Source organism: Salvelinus namaycush, chromosome 2, assembly GCF_016432855.1.
Source record: "Salvelinus namaycush isolate Seneca chromosome 2, SaNama_1.0, whole genome shotgun sequence".
Classification (NCBI taxonomy): Eukaryota; Metazoa; Chordata; class Actinopteri; order Salmoniformes; family Salmonidae; genus Salvelinus; species Salvelinus namaycush.
Window position 1 is genome coordinate 65700222 of NC_052308.1, and position 12133 is coordinate 65712354.

Below are 12133 nucleotides of genomic sequence, written 5' to 3' on the forward strand. Positions count from 1 at the left end.
TTATAATTACCATGAGTCATGAATGAACACATAGCTGCCCCTCCTTTGAACCAAGACATTTTTTTGGCACACCTCTGCATTTTTTTTTCTATTACCAGACCATTTGTTTTCCACCTGTCTTGGCGTGGAGAATGCTCTGTTTGTTTTTTTCCCTCTATCTCACAGTTCCAGTCTTGAGAGGCCAGATTTCAGTGATCCCCGTGCCTACCATTGACTGGGGAGGGTGTGTGACAGTGTGCATCTGGAAAGACATGCCGAATGTGGAACCAGTTTGTCTGCTTTGGGGAGAGAATGCTTTCGCTGACTGAGGCACGGGGTAGGCAGTCCTACAGGAGTAAACGGCAGGGACCGATAACACAGTGTCGCAACTCTCTCACATTGGCAGTTAAACTCTTCAATGGCTGAATAACAAGAACAAACCCAGTCAAAATTGCCCAATGGAGCCTAAGGTAAGAGTTGTAGTCAACTTTTGCTTAAGTACTCCATCCAGACCATATGGTGCCAAGTACTATTGCTATTGTTTAAGAAGTCCACAATGATGTAATCGTTGTAGTAGCTAGATGAGTGTCAAGTTTGCAACAGTATATGCAGGTTTGTAATGCAAATGTCTACAGTAGCTATTGGCATGGATCATGTTTTAATATGGTGATGTGAAACATTTTATACCTGAAAAAAGATATTAAGGATGCATTTAGAGTAGGTGAAACCATACATTTTGACACTCTGAATTGGCATATTTTTGTACAGTAGTATGTACAGTACAGTACATATTAAAAGTTAAATATTCACATGCATACAGTTTGTCTTGAGTCAAAAGAGAGCTCATAAAATACAACCTGCCATATATGGCAATGGTATATTTGTATATAGGCCTACTACAGCTCTGATTACATCCCTCCTCTCTCCCTTTACACCACTGACACTGACCAAAACGGGTCACCGTCTTCCAGCTGATGGCAAAACTCGAGTCCCACTGCATTATTTCTGCCGCATGCACAAATTCATGATGTTTCTCTTATGAACAGAGTAAGTTAAATATTCTTCAATATTAAAAAAGACCCAAGCTGCTAAAAATAACAATATCGCAAGCCTATCGATACACTTTCCTACTCATTCACAGTGGTGGAAAAAGTACCCAATTGTTATACTTGAACAAAAGTAATGATACCTGAATAAAAAATGACTCAAGTAAAAGTGAAAGTAACCCACTAAAATACTACTTGAGTAAAAGTCTAAAAGTATTTGGTTTTAAATATACTTAATTATCAAAAGTAAATGTAATTGCTAAAATATACTTAGTATCAAAAGTAAAAGTATAAATAATTTCAAATTCCTCATGTTACGGATATTCAGGGCCACGCTCCAACACTCAGATATAATTTACAAACGAAGCATGTGTTTAGTGAGTCCGCCAGATCAGAGGAAGTAGGGATGACCAGGGATGTTCTTTTGATAAGTGTGTGAATTAGACAATTTTCTGTCCTGCTAAGCATTCAAAATGTAATGAGTACTTTTGGGTGTCAGGAAAATGTATGGAGTAAAAAGTACATAATTGTCTTTAGGAATGTAGTGAAGTAAAAGTGAAAGTTGTCAAAAATATAAATAGTAAAGTACAGATACCCCCCAAAAATACTTAAGTAGTACTTTCAAGTATTTTTGCTTTAGTACTTTACACCAGTGCGCATTCATTACTACTGTAGTGCTTGTTGTAATGCTGAGTGGAAATAGGAAGAATGCACATTTTATGGTTTATAAAAGTATTGAATACAAAGCCTTGACAGTGCTGAGTAAGAACTTAAACAGGAACACACTCATAAAAATTAATTGACAGTCTCTCATGGTTTAAAACGTTTTTAAATCTGACAGTTTCAACTTTGCTGTAGTTTTCTTTTATGCCTGCTAAATTACTGCAGACATGGTAATCTGAGCCCTCGGATTGGTACACTGGATATATAGTACACTGGCTCTCCGGGCCCATCGGGAAGGCAGAGTTGTACCTTCAGACACATTAAATGGTTCAAAATCGCAACAGTTCTCCTGCCAGGCAGCTGAATCGGGTGCACCTACCATCAACAGCCCGAGACAAATATAAAAATCGATCAACCAGTTGGTGTCCACTGCGTCTCCGTGGGCTGATATTTCCCCCGGCGGAGCTGCGCAGCAGTCTCGGGGCTGGGAGCGCGCAGTCTAGAGGGAACATTGCTGACCAGGTGAATCCAGCTGAAAGCTATGATCCCTTATTGATGTCACTTGGTAAATCCACGTCAATCGGTGTAGATGAAGGGAAGGAGACCGGTTAAAGAATAATTTTTAAACATTGAGACAATTGAGACATGTATGTGTGCCATTCAGAGGGTGAATGGTCAAGACAAAACATTTAAGTGCCATTGAACGGGCTATGGTAGTAGGTGCCAGGCGCACTGAATTGTGTCAAGAACAACTCAAATCAAATTGTATTTGTCACACGAGTCAAATACAACAGGTGTAGACCTTACAGTGAAATGCTTACTTACAAGACCTTAACCAACATTGCAGTTTTAAGAAAATACCTAAACAAAAAGTAAGAGATAAGAATAACAAATAATTAAAGAGCAGCTGTATATAACAATAGCGGGGCTATATACAGGGGGTACCGGTACAGAGTCAATGTGTGGGGGCACGGTGTCGAGGTAATTGAGGTATTATGTACATGTAGGTAGAGTTATTAAAGTGACTATGCATAGATAATAACAGAGAGTAGCAGCAGCTTAGAAGGGGGAGGGGGTGCAATGCAAATAGTCTGGGTAGCCATTTGATTAGCCATTCGGGAGTCTTATGGCTTGGGGGTAGAAGCTGTTTAGAAGCCTCTTGGACCTAAACTTGGCGCTCCGGTACCGTTTGCTGTGCGTTGACAGAGAGAACAGTCTAACTGTCACGACTTCTGACGACTTCCCTGCCACCAGTTACGCACCCCTTACACTAACAGAGAGAACAGTCCAGGGTGGCTGGAGTCTTTGAAATCACCACCTGGTATAGAGGTCCTGGATGGCAGGAAACTTGACCCCGGTAATGTACTGGGCCTTACGCACTACCCTCTGTAGTGCCTTGCGGTCGGAGGCCTAGCAGTTGCCATACCAGGCAGTGATGCAACCCGTCAGGATGCTCTCGATGGTGCAGCTGTAGAACCTTTTGAAGATCTGAGGACCCATTCCAAATCTTTTCAGTCTCCTGAGGGGGAATAGGTTTTCTCGTGCCCTCTCAATGACTGTCTTGGTGTGCTTGGACCATGTTAGTTTGTTGTTGATGTGGATGCCAAGGAACTTGAAGCTCTCAACCTGCTCCACTATAGGCCCGTCGATGAGAATGGGGGCGTGCTCGGTCCTCCTTTTCCTGTAGTCCACAATAATCTCCTTTGTCTTGATCAAGTTGAGGGAGAGGTTGTTTCCTTGCACCACACGGTAAGGTCCCTGACCTCCTCCCTATAGGCTGTCTCATCGTTGTCGGTGATCAGGCCAACCACTGTTGTGTCATCAGACAACTTAATGATGGTGTTGGAGTCGTGCCTGGCTGTGCAGTCATGAGTGAACAGGGAGTACAGGAGGGGACTGAGGTGGCACCCCTGAGGGGCCCCCGTGTTGAAGGCGGATGTGGCGGATGTGTTGTTACCTACCCTTACCACCTGGGGGCGGCCCATCAGGAAGTACAGGATCCAGTTGCAGAGGGAGGTGTTTAGTCCAAGGGTCCTTAGCTTAGTGATGAGCTTTGAGGGCACTATGGTGTTGAATGCTGAGCTGTAGTCAATGAATAGCATTTTCACATAGGTGTTCCTTTTGTCCAGGTGTGAAAGGGCAGTGTGGAGTGCAATAGAGATTGGATCATTTGTGGATCTGTTGGTGCGGTATGCAAATTGTGGGTTTCTGGGATAATGGTGTTGATGTGAGCCATGACTAGCCTTTCAAAGCATTTCATGGCTACAGACGTTAGTGCTAAGGGTCGGTAGTCATTTAGGCAGGTTGCCTTAGTGTTCTTGGGCACAGGGACTATGGTGGTCTGCTTGAAACATGTTGGTATTACAGACTCAGACAGGGAGAGGTTGAAAATGTCAGTGAAGACACTTGCCAGTTGGTCAGCTCATGCTCGGAGAACACGTCCTGGCAATCCGTCTGGCCCTGCTAATGTTTGGTATACTCAGTGTAGTTTAGTAAATCTGAGTGATTAATATTTTTACATATTCATATTTTTGAGGTATTTGATGATGATGAAGTAAATTATGATTATTGTGATCATTGTGGAATTGGTAGCAAAGCACACAAGTTATTGCTCATAGAGCAGCAGTCTCACTAAGCATGTGACACAAATCACTTACACAATTTATACTGTTTACAAATAACTTAATTTGAGCCCCTGCCACAGCAAGCTTTTCATAATAGAAAGTGGTGGGTGTGGTCACTTCTGAGTGTACACCCGACTATAGTGCACTTGTCTCTATTTCCCTGGACAAACTTGTTCCTGTTGTTCCCTCCATCTCCCAAGGCCACACCTCAAATACATCAAAGGTGTAGCTACCTGGGTGTCAACCATGTATCTATTTGCTTATGTAAACAGGTTACCCCTCCATAGTCCCTCTTTAGTTGTGGTGAAACCAAGCTGAGAATTTATTTTCAATTGATTCTTTCCTCCTCAACAGGTTTAAACAGAAACCTGCTGTGAAAACATCAGAAGAATCATGGTATGTGAGATCATTCATCCATTAGCCACGATAATGGTAATAACAAGCATAATCCAACACAATAAGCTAAGCAAAAGGAAATTTACTTTTTGAAAAATACCTAAGCCCCAACATTGCTTTCTGGAAGTGAATTCCATTTTAAAAATCTATAAAAAAATTATTGTAAATAAAAATTTTAAGTTCATTGTTGAAATTCTATTTGATGTTTGGGTTATTGAAACATGACCAATGCTGATGCTACACACCTACCTTTGTATCTGCTTTTAGCCTGGTCACCGTAGGGGAAGGAGCCTCTCTGAGGGGCTGATGCTGGAGGAATCAGAAAAAGGAGGATTGGTCATCTCCAGCGTTATCGGTGGCTCTTCTGGCAATCACGGGCTCAAAGAAGGTATGAGTCTCTTATTTAATGTATACACTTTTTGTTGCGGTACTTACATTTCTTTGAGAAAATGTAAAATTTCACATTTTGGATTGTTGTCTGAATTTTGTGGAACAGTAAAATACAGTGTAACAGTGAAGATCTTCTTTTTTTTTCAGGAGATGAAATTGTGGGTGCCACAATCAACTTTGACCAACTTTCGAAAGACGATGTGTTGAAAATACTGAAGCTGATGGATGATAATGGATTTGATGAGAAGGTTCAAGTTCTGACGAAAAATAATTTGAGCAAGAGTATGGGGACCTTGGACAGCATCAAAGCACCAGATGAGGTTTGTGGAATATAGTTAGTAAATAGAATAAGCAGGGGGGGAAATTATTTCAGAAGGTTGCTGGATAAAATATGTTGTTTGTTAAAGGGTCAGTTTGAGATGTTGGCAATGAAGCCCTTTATTTACTTCCCCAGAGTCAGATAACCTTGTGGATACCATTTTTATGTCTCTGCGTGTAGTTTGAAGGAAGTTGCTAACTAGCATTAGCGCAATGACTGAAAGCTAGCATGCTAGCTGTTCCTGTAGAATTTCCAGTCATTGCGCTAATGCTAGTTAGCATTGGTCCAGTAAAATTACCTCCAACTTCCTTCATACTGGCGGCAAAGACATAAACTTTTTATCCACGAGTTCATCTGACTCTGGGGAGGTCGATAAAGGGCTTCATTGCCAACATCTCGAACTGTCCCTTTAAGGATTGGTTTCTCTTCACAGATGCTGAAGGATTCATATAATAGACTCTACAATGCCAAAATAAATAGGTTCATGACGGATGACAGCCCTGGACAACCTGCAGGTGCTGGGGAAAGAGGCTCCCATAATGGACAGGTGAAGGGCAAGGGACCGGGACCTCTCTGGGACAAGCCTAAAGTGAAAGGTGACCTCAAACTCCCTGTCCTCACCACGGATAACCCAGTTGTGGAGACACCCAAAGTAGATGCTCCACCTATCTAGAGTCTCCAGACCTCAAATTCTCTGCTCCAAAGTTAAAGGTGCCTAAACTTGATGTCAAAGGTATCTGATGCTCGCGGTGGAGAACTTTCATTGCCTAATGCCAACATTAGTACATCAGATCTCTCCCTGCCTCATTTAAATGGGTCACTAAACATTGATGCTCCATCAGTTAACCTGGAAAGGCCATATCTTGAAACTGATATAGATGCTATCGATGTTCTAGAATTTGATATGTCTTTGCCCGAAGTTGAGCTCAAATGCCCTGATCTTAACCTGAAAGTTATAGATCCACTTCCCAAAGTTGTAGGAGATATCAATGTCCCGGAAGCAGAGCTCAATCTACCAGAGGAGGTTGTCACTGGACCTACTTTAAATATCAACACCCCAAAGTTTGATATTGAAAGAGGCAAAAATTTCAAAATGCCCAAATTTAAGATGCCTGACTTGGGTCTCTCTGGACCCAGAGTAAATGTGCCCAGGCTTGAGGTTGATACACCAAATATGAGGATCCCAGATAAAGATATGCTTGGAGTTAATCTCAAAGGTCCCCAACGAGACCTACAAACACCAGATGTTAATCTCAATGGTCCTAATCTAGATCTGCAAGCCCCAGATGTCAGCATGATGAATATGCCTTCAAGTAAAATCAGAGTCTGGTCCTCCAAGAAACTGAAAAACCCCAACCTTGATGTGGATGATCCCTCTGGTTATTTTGAATTGCCTAAGGTTAGGCTCTCTCGCACAGTACCAAAAGGACCAGATTTAGACATTGATGCAGTTTTAAAGACACCAAACATGCATCTTAAAACCTCTTTGATTGGTGCTCCTGACATGAATGACCCTGATCTAGATTTACCTTCAGTGGACCTTAAAGGTTCCAAAATAGATCTAGAGTTACCAGATGCAAACATTGGTATCCCATCTGGGAAGATCAAAACACCAAGTCTTGGTATGCCTGACTTTGATATATCTGGACCAACAGTTAGGACTCCAGACCTGGACCTCTCAGCGGCTGAGATGTGTCTATTAGACGTCCGTCTGCCTGACCTCAGTACTCCAGATATTGACATACCCTCAGGTAAATTCAAACTACAGAAACCACATGCAGAACTCAAAGCTCCTGATTTCAATGTGGATGCCTCCTCTGGTAAACTGAAGATGCCCAAATTTGGCTTCTCTGGCCTAAAAAGACCAGATCTGGGCATTTATGCTGATGTAAAAACACCAAGGTAAGTCTCAAAGCTCCCAAGATAAAAGGTGGGCTTGATGCACCTGACTTGAATTTACCCAAAGTCGACCTGAAAGCACCTAAATTAGATGTAAACACTCCAGATATTGACATTGATGCAAAAATTCAAAATGCCAGAGTTTAAGATGCCTAAATTTGCCCTTTCAGACCCTAAAGGACCAGACGTTGGCATTGATGAAGACTTGGATGGACCAGATCTGAGCTTATCATCTTCCAAATTAAAACGACCAGACTTGGATGTTGGTAGCCCATCTGGAAAATTAAAGATGCCAAGTTTTAAAATGCCAGACTTTGGCTTCTCAGGGCCAGATGTTCAAGGGCCTGACTTTGAGGTAAAAAATCCAGACTTGGATCTTTCAGCCCCCAAGTTTAAAGGGGGAATTAGCCCCCCAGATTTGGATCTGCCAGATGTAGACCTCAAAGGCCCCAAATTAGACCTCAGTGCACCAGATGTCAACTTTAATATGCCCTCCGGTAAAGTCAAAGTACCTACATTGAAGAAACCAAAGGTTGATCTGAATGCTCCTGATCTGGACAATATTGTCCCCTCTGGTAAACTGAAAATGCCCAAATTTGGGCTGTCTGGTAAAATGCCAAAATCTCCCAAATTGAATCTCAAAGCTCCAAAGATGAAGGGGGGAATTGATTTTCCAGACCTGAATTTCCCAGATGCTGACCTCAAAGCCCCTAAACTAGATGTGAATGCTCCAGATCTCGACATCAATGCACACTCAGGAAAATTCAAGATGCCTAAATTTGGGCTGTCTGGTACAATGCCAAAATCTCCCAAATTAAATGTTAAAGCTCCAAAGATGAAGGGGGGAATTGATTTTCCAGACCTGAATTTCCCAGATGCTGACCTCAAAGCCCCTAAACTAGATATGAATGCTCCAGATCTCGACATCAATGGACCCTCAGGGAAATTCAAGATGCCTAAATTTGGGCTGTCTGGTACAATGCCAAAATCTCCCAAATTAAATCTTAAAGCTCCAAAGATGAAGGGGGGAATTGATTTTCCAGACCTGAATTTCCCAGATGCTGACCTCAAAGCCCCTAAACTAGATTTGAATGCTCCAGATCTCGACATCAATGCACCCTCAGGGAAATTCAAGATGCCTAAATTTGGGCTGTCTGGTACAATGCCAAAATCTCCCAAATTAAATCTTAAAGCTCCAAAGATGAAGGGGGGAATTGATTTTACAGACCTGAATTTCCCAGATGTTGACCTCAAAGCCCCTAAACTAGATATGAATGCTCCAGATCTCGACATCAATGCACCCTCAGGGAAATTCAAGATGCCTAAATTTGGGCTGTCTGGTACAATGCCAAAATCTCCCAAATTAAATCTTAAAGCTCCAAAGATGAAGAGGGGAATTGATTTTCCAGACCTGAATTTCCCAGATGCTGACCTCAAAGCCCCTAAACTAGATTTGAATGCTCCAGATCTCGATATCAATGCACCCTCAGGGAAATTCAAGATGCCTAAATTTGGGCTGTCTGGTACAATGCCAAAATCTCCCAAATTAAATCTTAAAGCTCCAAAGATGAAGGGGGGAATTGATTTTCCAGACCTGAATTTCCCAGATGCTGACCTCAAAGCCCCTAAACTAGATGTGAATGCTCCAGATCTCAACATCAATGCACCCTCAGGGAAATTCAAGATGCCTAAATTTGGGCTGTCTGGTACAATGCCAAAATCTCCCAAATTAAATCTTAAAGCTCCAAAGATGAAGGGGGGAATTGATTTTCCAGACCTGAATTTCCCAGATGCTGACCTCAAAGCCCCTAAACTAGATTTGAATGCTCCAGATCTCGACATCAATGCACCCTCAGGGAAATTCAAGATGCCTAAATTTGGGCTGTCTGGTACAATGCCAAAATCTCCCAAATTAAATCTTAAAGCTCCAAAGATGAAGGGGGGAATTGATTTTCCAGACCTGAATTTCCCAGATGTTGACCTCAAAGCCCCTAAACTAGATATGAATGCTCCAGATCTCGACATCAATGCACCCTCAGGGAAATTCAAGATGCCTAAATTTGGGCTGTCTGGTACAATGCCAAAATCTCCCAAATTAAATCTTAAAGCTCCAAAGATGAAGGGTGGAATTGATTTTCCAGACCTGAATTTCCCAGATGCTGACCTCAAAGCCCCTAAACTAGATGTGAATGCTCCAGATCTCAACATCAATGCACCCTCAGGGAAATTCAAGATGCCTAAATTTGGGCTGTCTGGTACAATGCCAAAATCTCCCAAATTAAATCTTAAAGCTCCAAAGATGAAGGGGGGAATTGATTTTCCAGACCTGAATTTCCCAGATGCTGACCTCAAAGCCCCTAAACTAGATTTGAATGCTCCAGATCTCGACATCAATGCACCCTCAGGGAAATTCAAGATGCCTAAATTTGGGCTGTCTGGTACAATGCCAAAATCTCCCAAATTAAATCTTAAAGCTCCAAAGATGAAGGGGGGAATTGATTTTCCAGACCTGAATTTCCCAGATGCTGACCTCAAAGCCCCTAAACTAGATGTGAATGCTCCAGATCTCAACATCAATGCACCCTCAGGGAAATTCAAGATGCCTAAATTTGGGCTGTCTGGTACAATGCCAAAATCTCCCAAATTAAATCTTAAAGCTCCAAAGATGAAGGGGGGAATTGATTTTCCAGACCTGAATTTCCCAGATGCTGACCTCAAAGCCCCTAAACTAGATTTGAATGCTCCAGATCTCGACATCAATGCACCCTCAGGGAAATTCAATATGCCTAAATTTGGGCTGTCTGGTGCGATGCCAAAATCTCCCAAATTAAATCTTAAAGCTCCAAAGATGAAGGGGGGAATTGATTTTCCAGACCTGAATTTACCAGATGCTGACCTCAAAGCCCCTAAACTAGATGTGAATGCTCCAGATCTTGACATCAATGCACCCTCAGGGAAATTCAAGATGCCTAAATTTGGGCTGTCTGGTACAATGCCAAAATCTCCCAAATTAAATCTTAAAGCTCCAAAGATGAAGGGGGGAATTGATTTTCCAGACCTGAATTTCCCAGATGCTGACGTCAAAGCCCCTAAATTAGATGTGAATGCTCCAGATCTTGACATCAATGCACCCTCAGGGAAATTCAAGATGCCTAAATTCAGAGGCCTAAAGGGACCAGATGTTGACATTAATGGCACTATAGAGGGACCAGATCTGAACTTGTCATCTCCCAAACTCAAGGGTCCCAAAGCAGACCTAAACATTCCAGACACTGATATTGACAGTCCATCAGGAAAACTCAAAATGCCAACTTTCAAGATGCCAGATTTAGGATTCTCTGGACCAAAAGTTAAGGGGCCTTACTTAGATCTTTCAGCCCCCAAGTTTAAAGGGGGAATTAGTCCCCCAGATTTGGATCTACCAGATGTAGACCTCAAAGGCCCCAAATTAGACATCAATGCACCAGATGTCAACTTTAATATGCCCTCCGGTAAAGTCAAAGTACCTACATTGAAGAAACCAAAGGTTGATCTGAGTGCTCCTGATCTGGACATTGATGGCCCCTCTGGTAAACTGAAAATGCCCAAATTTGGGCTGTCTGGTAAAATGCCAAAATCCACAAAACTGAATTTCAAAGCCCCAAAGATAAAGGGGGGAATTGATTCCCCAGACCTGAATTTACCAGATGCTGACCTCAAAGCCCCTAAACTAGATGTGAATACCCCAGATATTGACATAAATGCACCTTCTGGGAAATTAAAAATGCCCAAATTTAAAATGCCTAAATTCAGGGGACTAAAGAGACCAGATGTTGACATTGATGGAGACTTAGAGGGCCCAGATATAGATATCAATGCCCCCACAGCTAACCTCAAAGGTCCCAAAACAGGTCTAAAAATGCCTGATTTCAGACTATCTGGCCCAAATGTAGATTATGACTTACCCAATATTGACCTCTCAGCCCCAAAGCTAAAAGGGGGAATCAGTCCCCCAGATTTGAGACTACCTAAGGGTCATCTCAGAGGGCACCAACTAGACCTCAATGCTCCAGATATGCCCTCAGGTAGATTCAGAGTTCCAACCATAGAGAGGCCAAATGATAGCATCAAAGCCCCTGATTTTGACATCAACACTCCTTCATTCAAAATGCCCAAAATGCCTACATTTGTGTTGTCTAGTCCAAAAAGACCAGATCATGACATCAGTGCTGACATAGGTTTTAAATTGCCAAAGATGAAAGGTGGGATTGGTTCACCACACCTGGACCTACCTACAGTTGACCTAGAAGCCCCTAAGATAGATGTAGACACTCCAGATATGAACATTGATTCACCCTCTGGGAAATTCAAAATGCCCCAACTCAAAATGCCTAAATTCAGCCTTTCTGGCTTGAAAGGTCCAGATCCTGGAATAGATGTAGACATTGATGGACCGGACCTAAGCTTGTCAGCCCCGAAAGTAAACACAGGGATCGGTAGTCCAGATTTAGACATAAATGTTCCCTCTGGTAACCTCAAAGGCCCCCAAGCTGATCTCAATTTGCCAGACAGTGACATTGCTATACAATCTGAAAAATTCAAACTGCCATCCTTTAAATTGCCTCAGTTTGGAAGTCCCAATCTAAGGGCAGGTACAGATATGGACTTTATGAAAATAAATGACATTTCTCCTCCAAAGGCTAAAGTGAATCTAAAAGCACCAGACTTGAAAGTTAGTCACCCAGATGTCAGCCTGAGCATACCCAAAGCTGATATCAGAAGCCCGGAATACAAAGTGTCATCTCATAGTAAACGCAGGTCTGATATCCCAGGTGGAG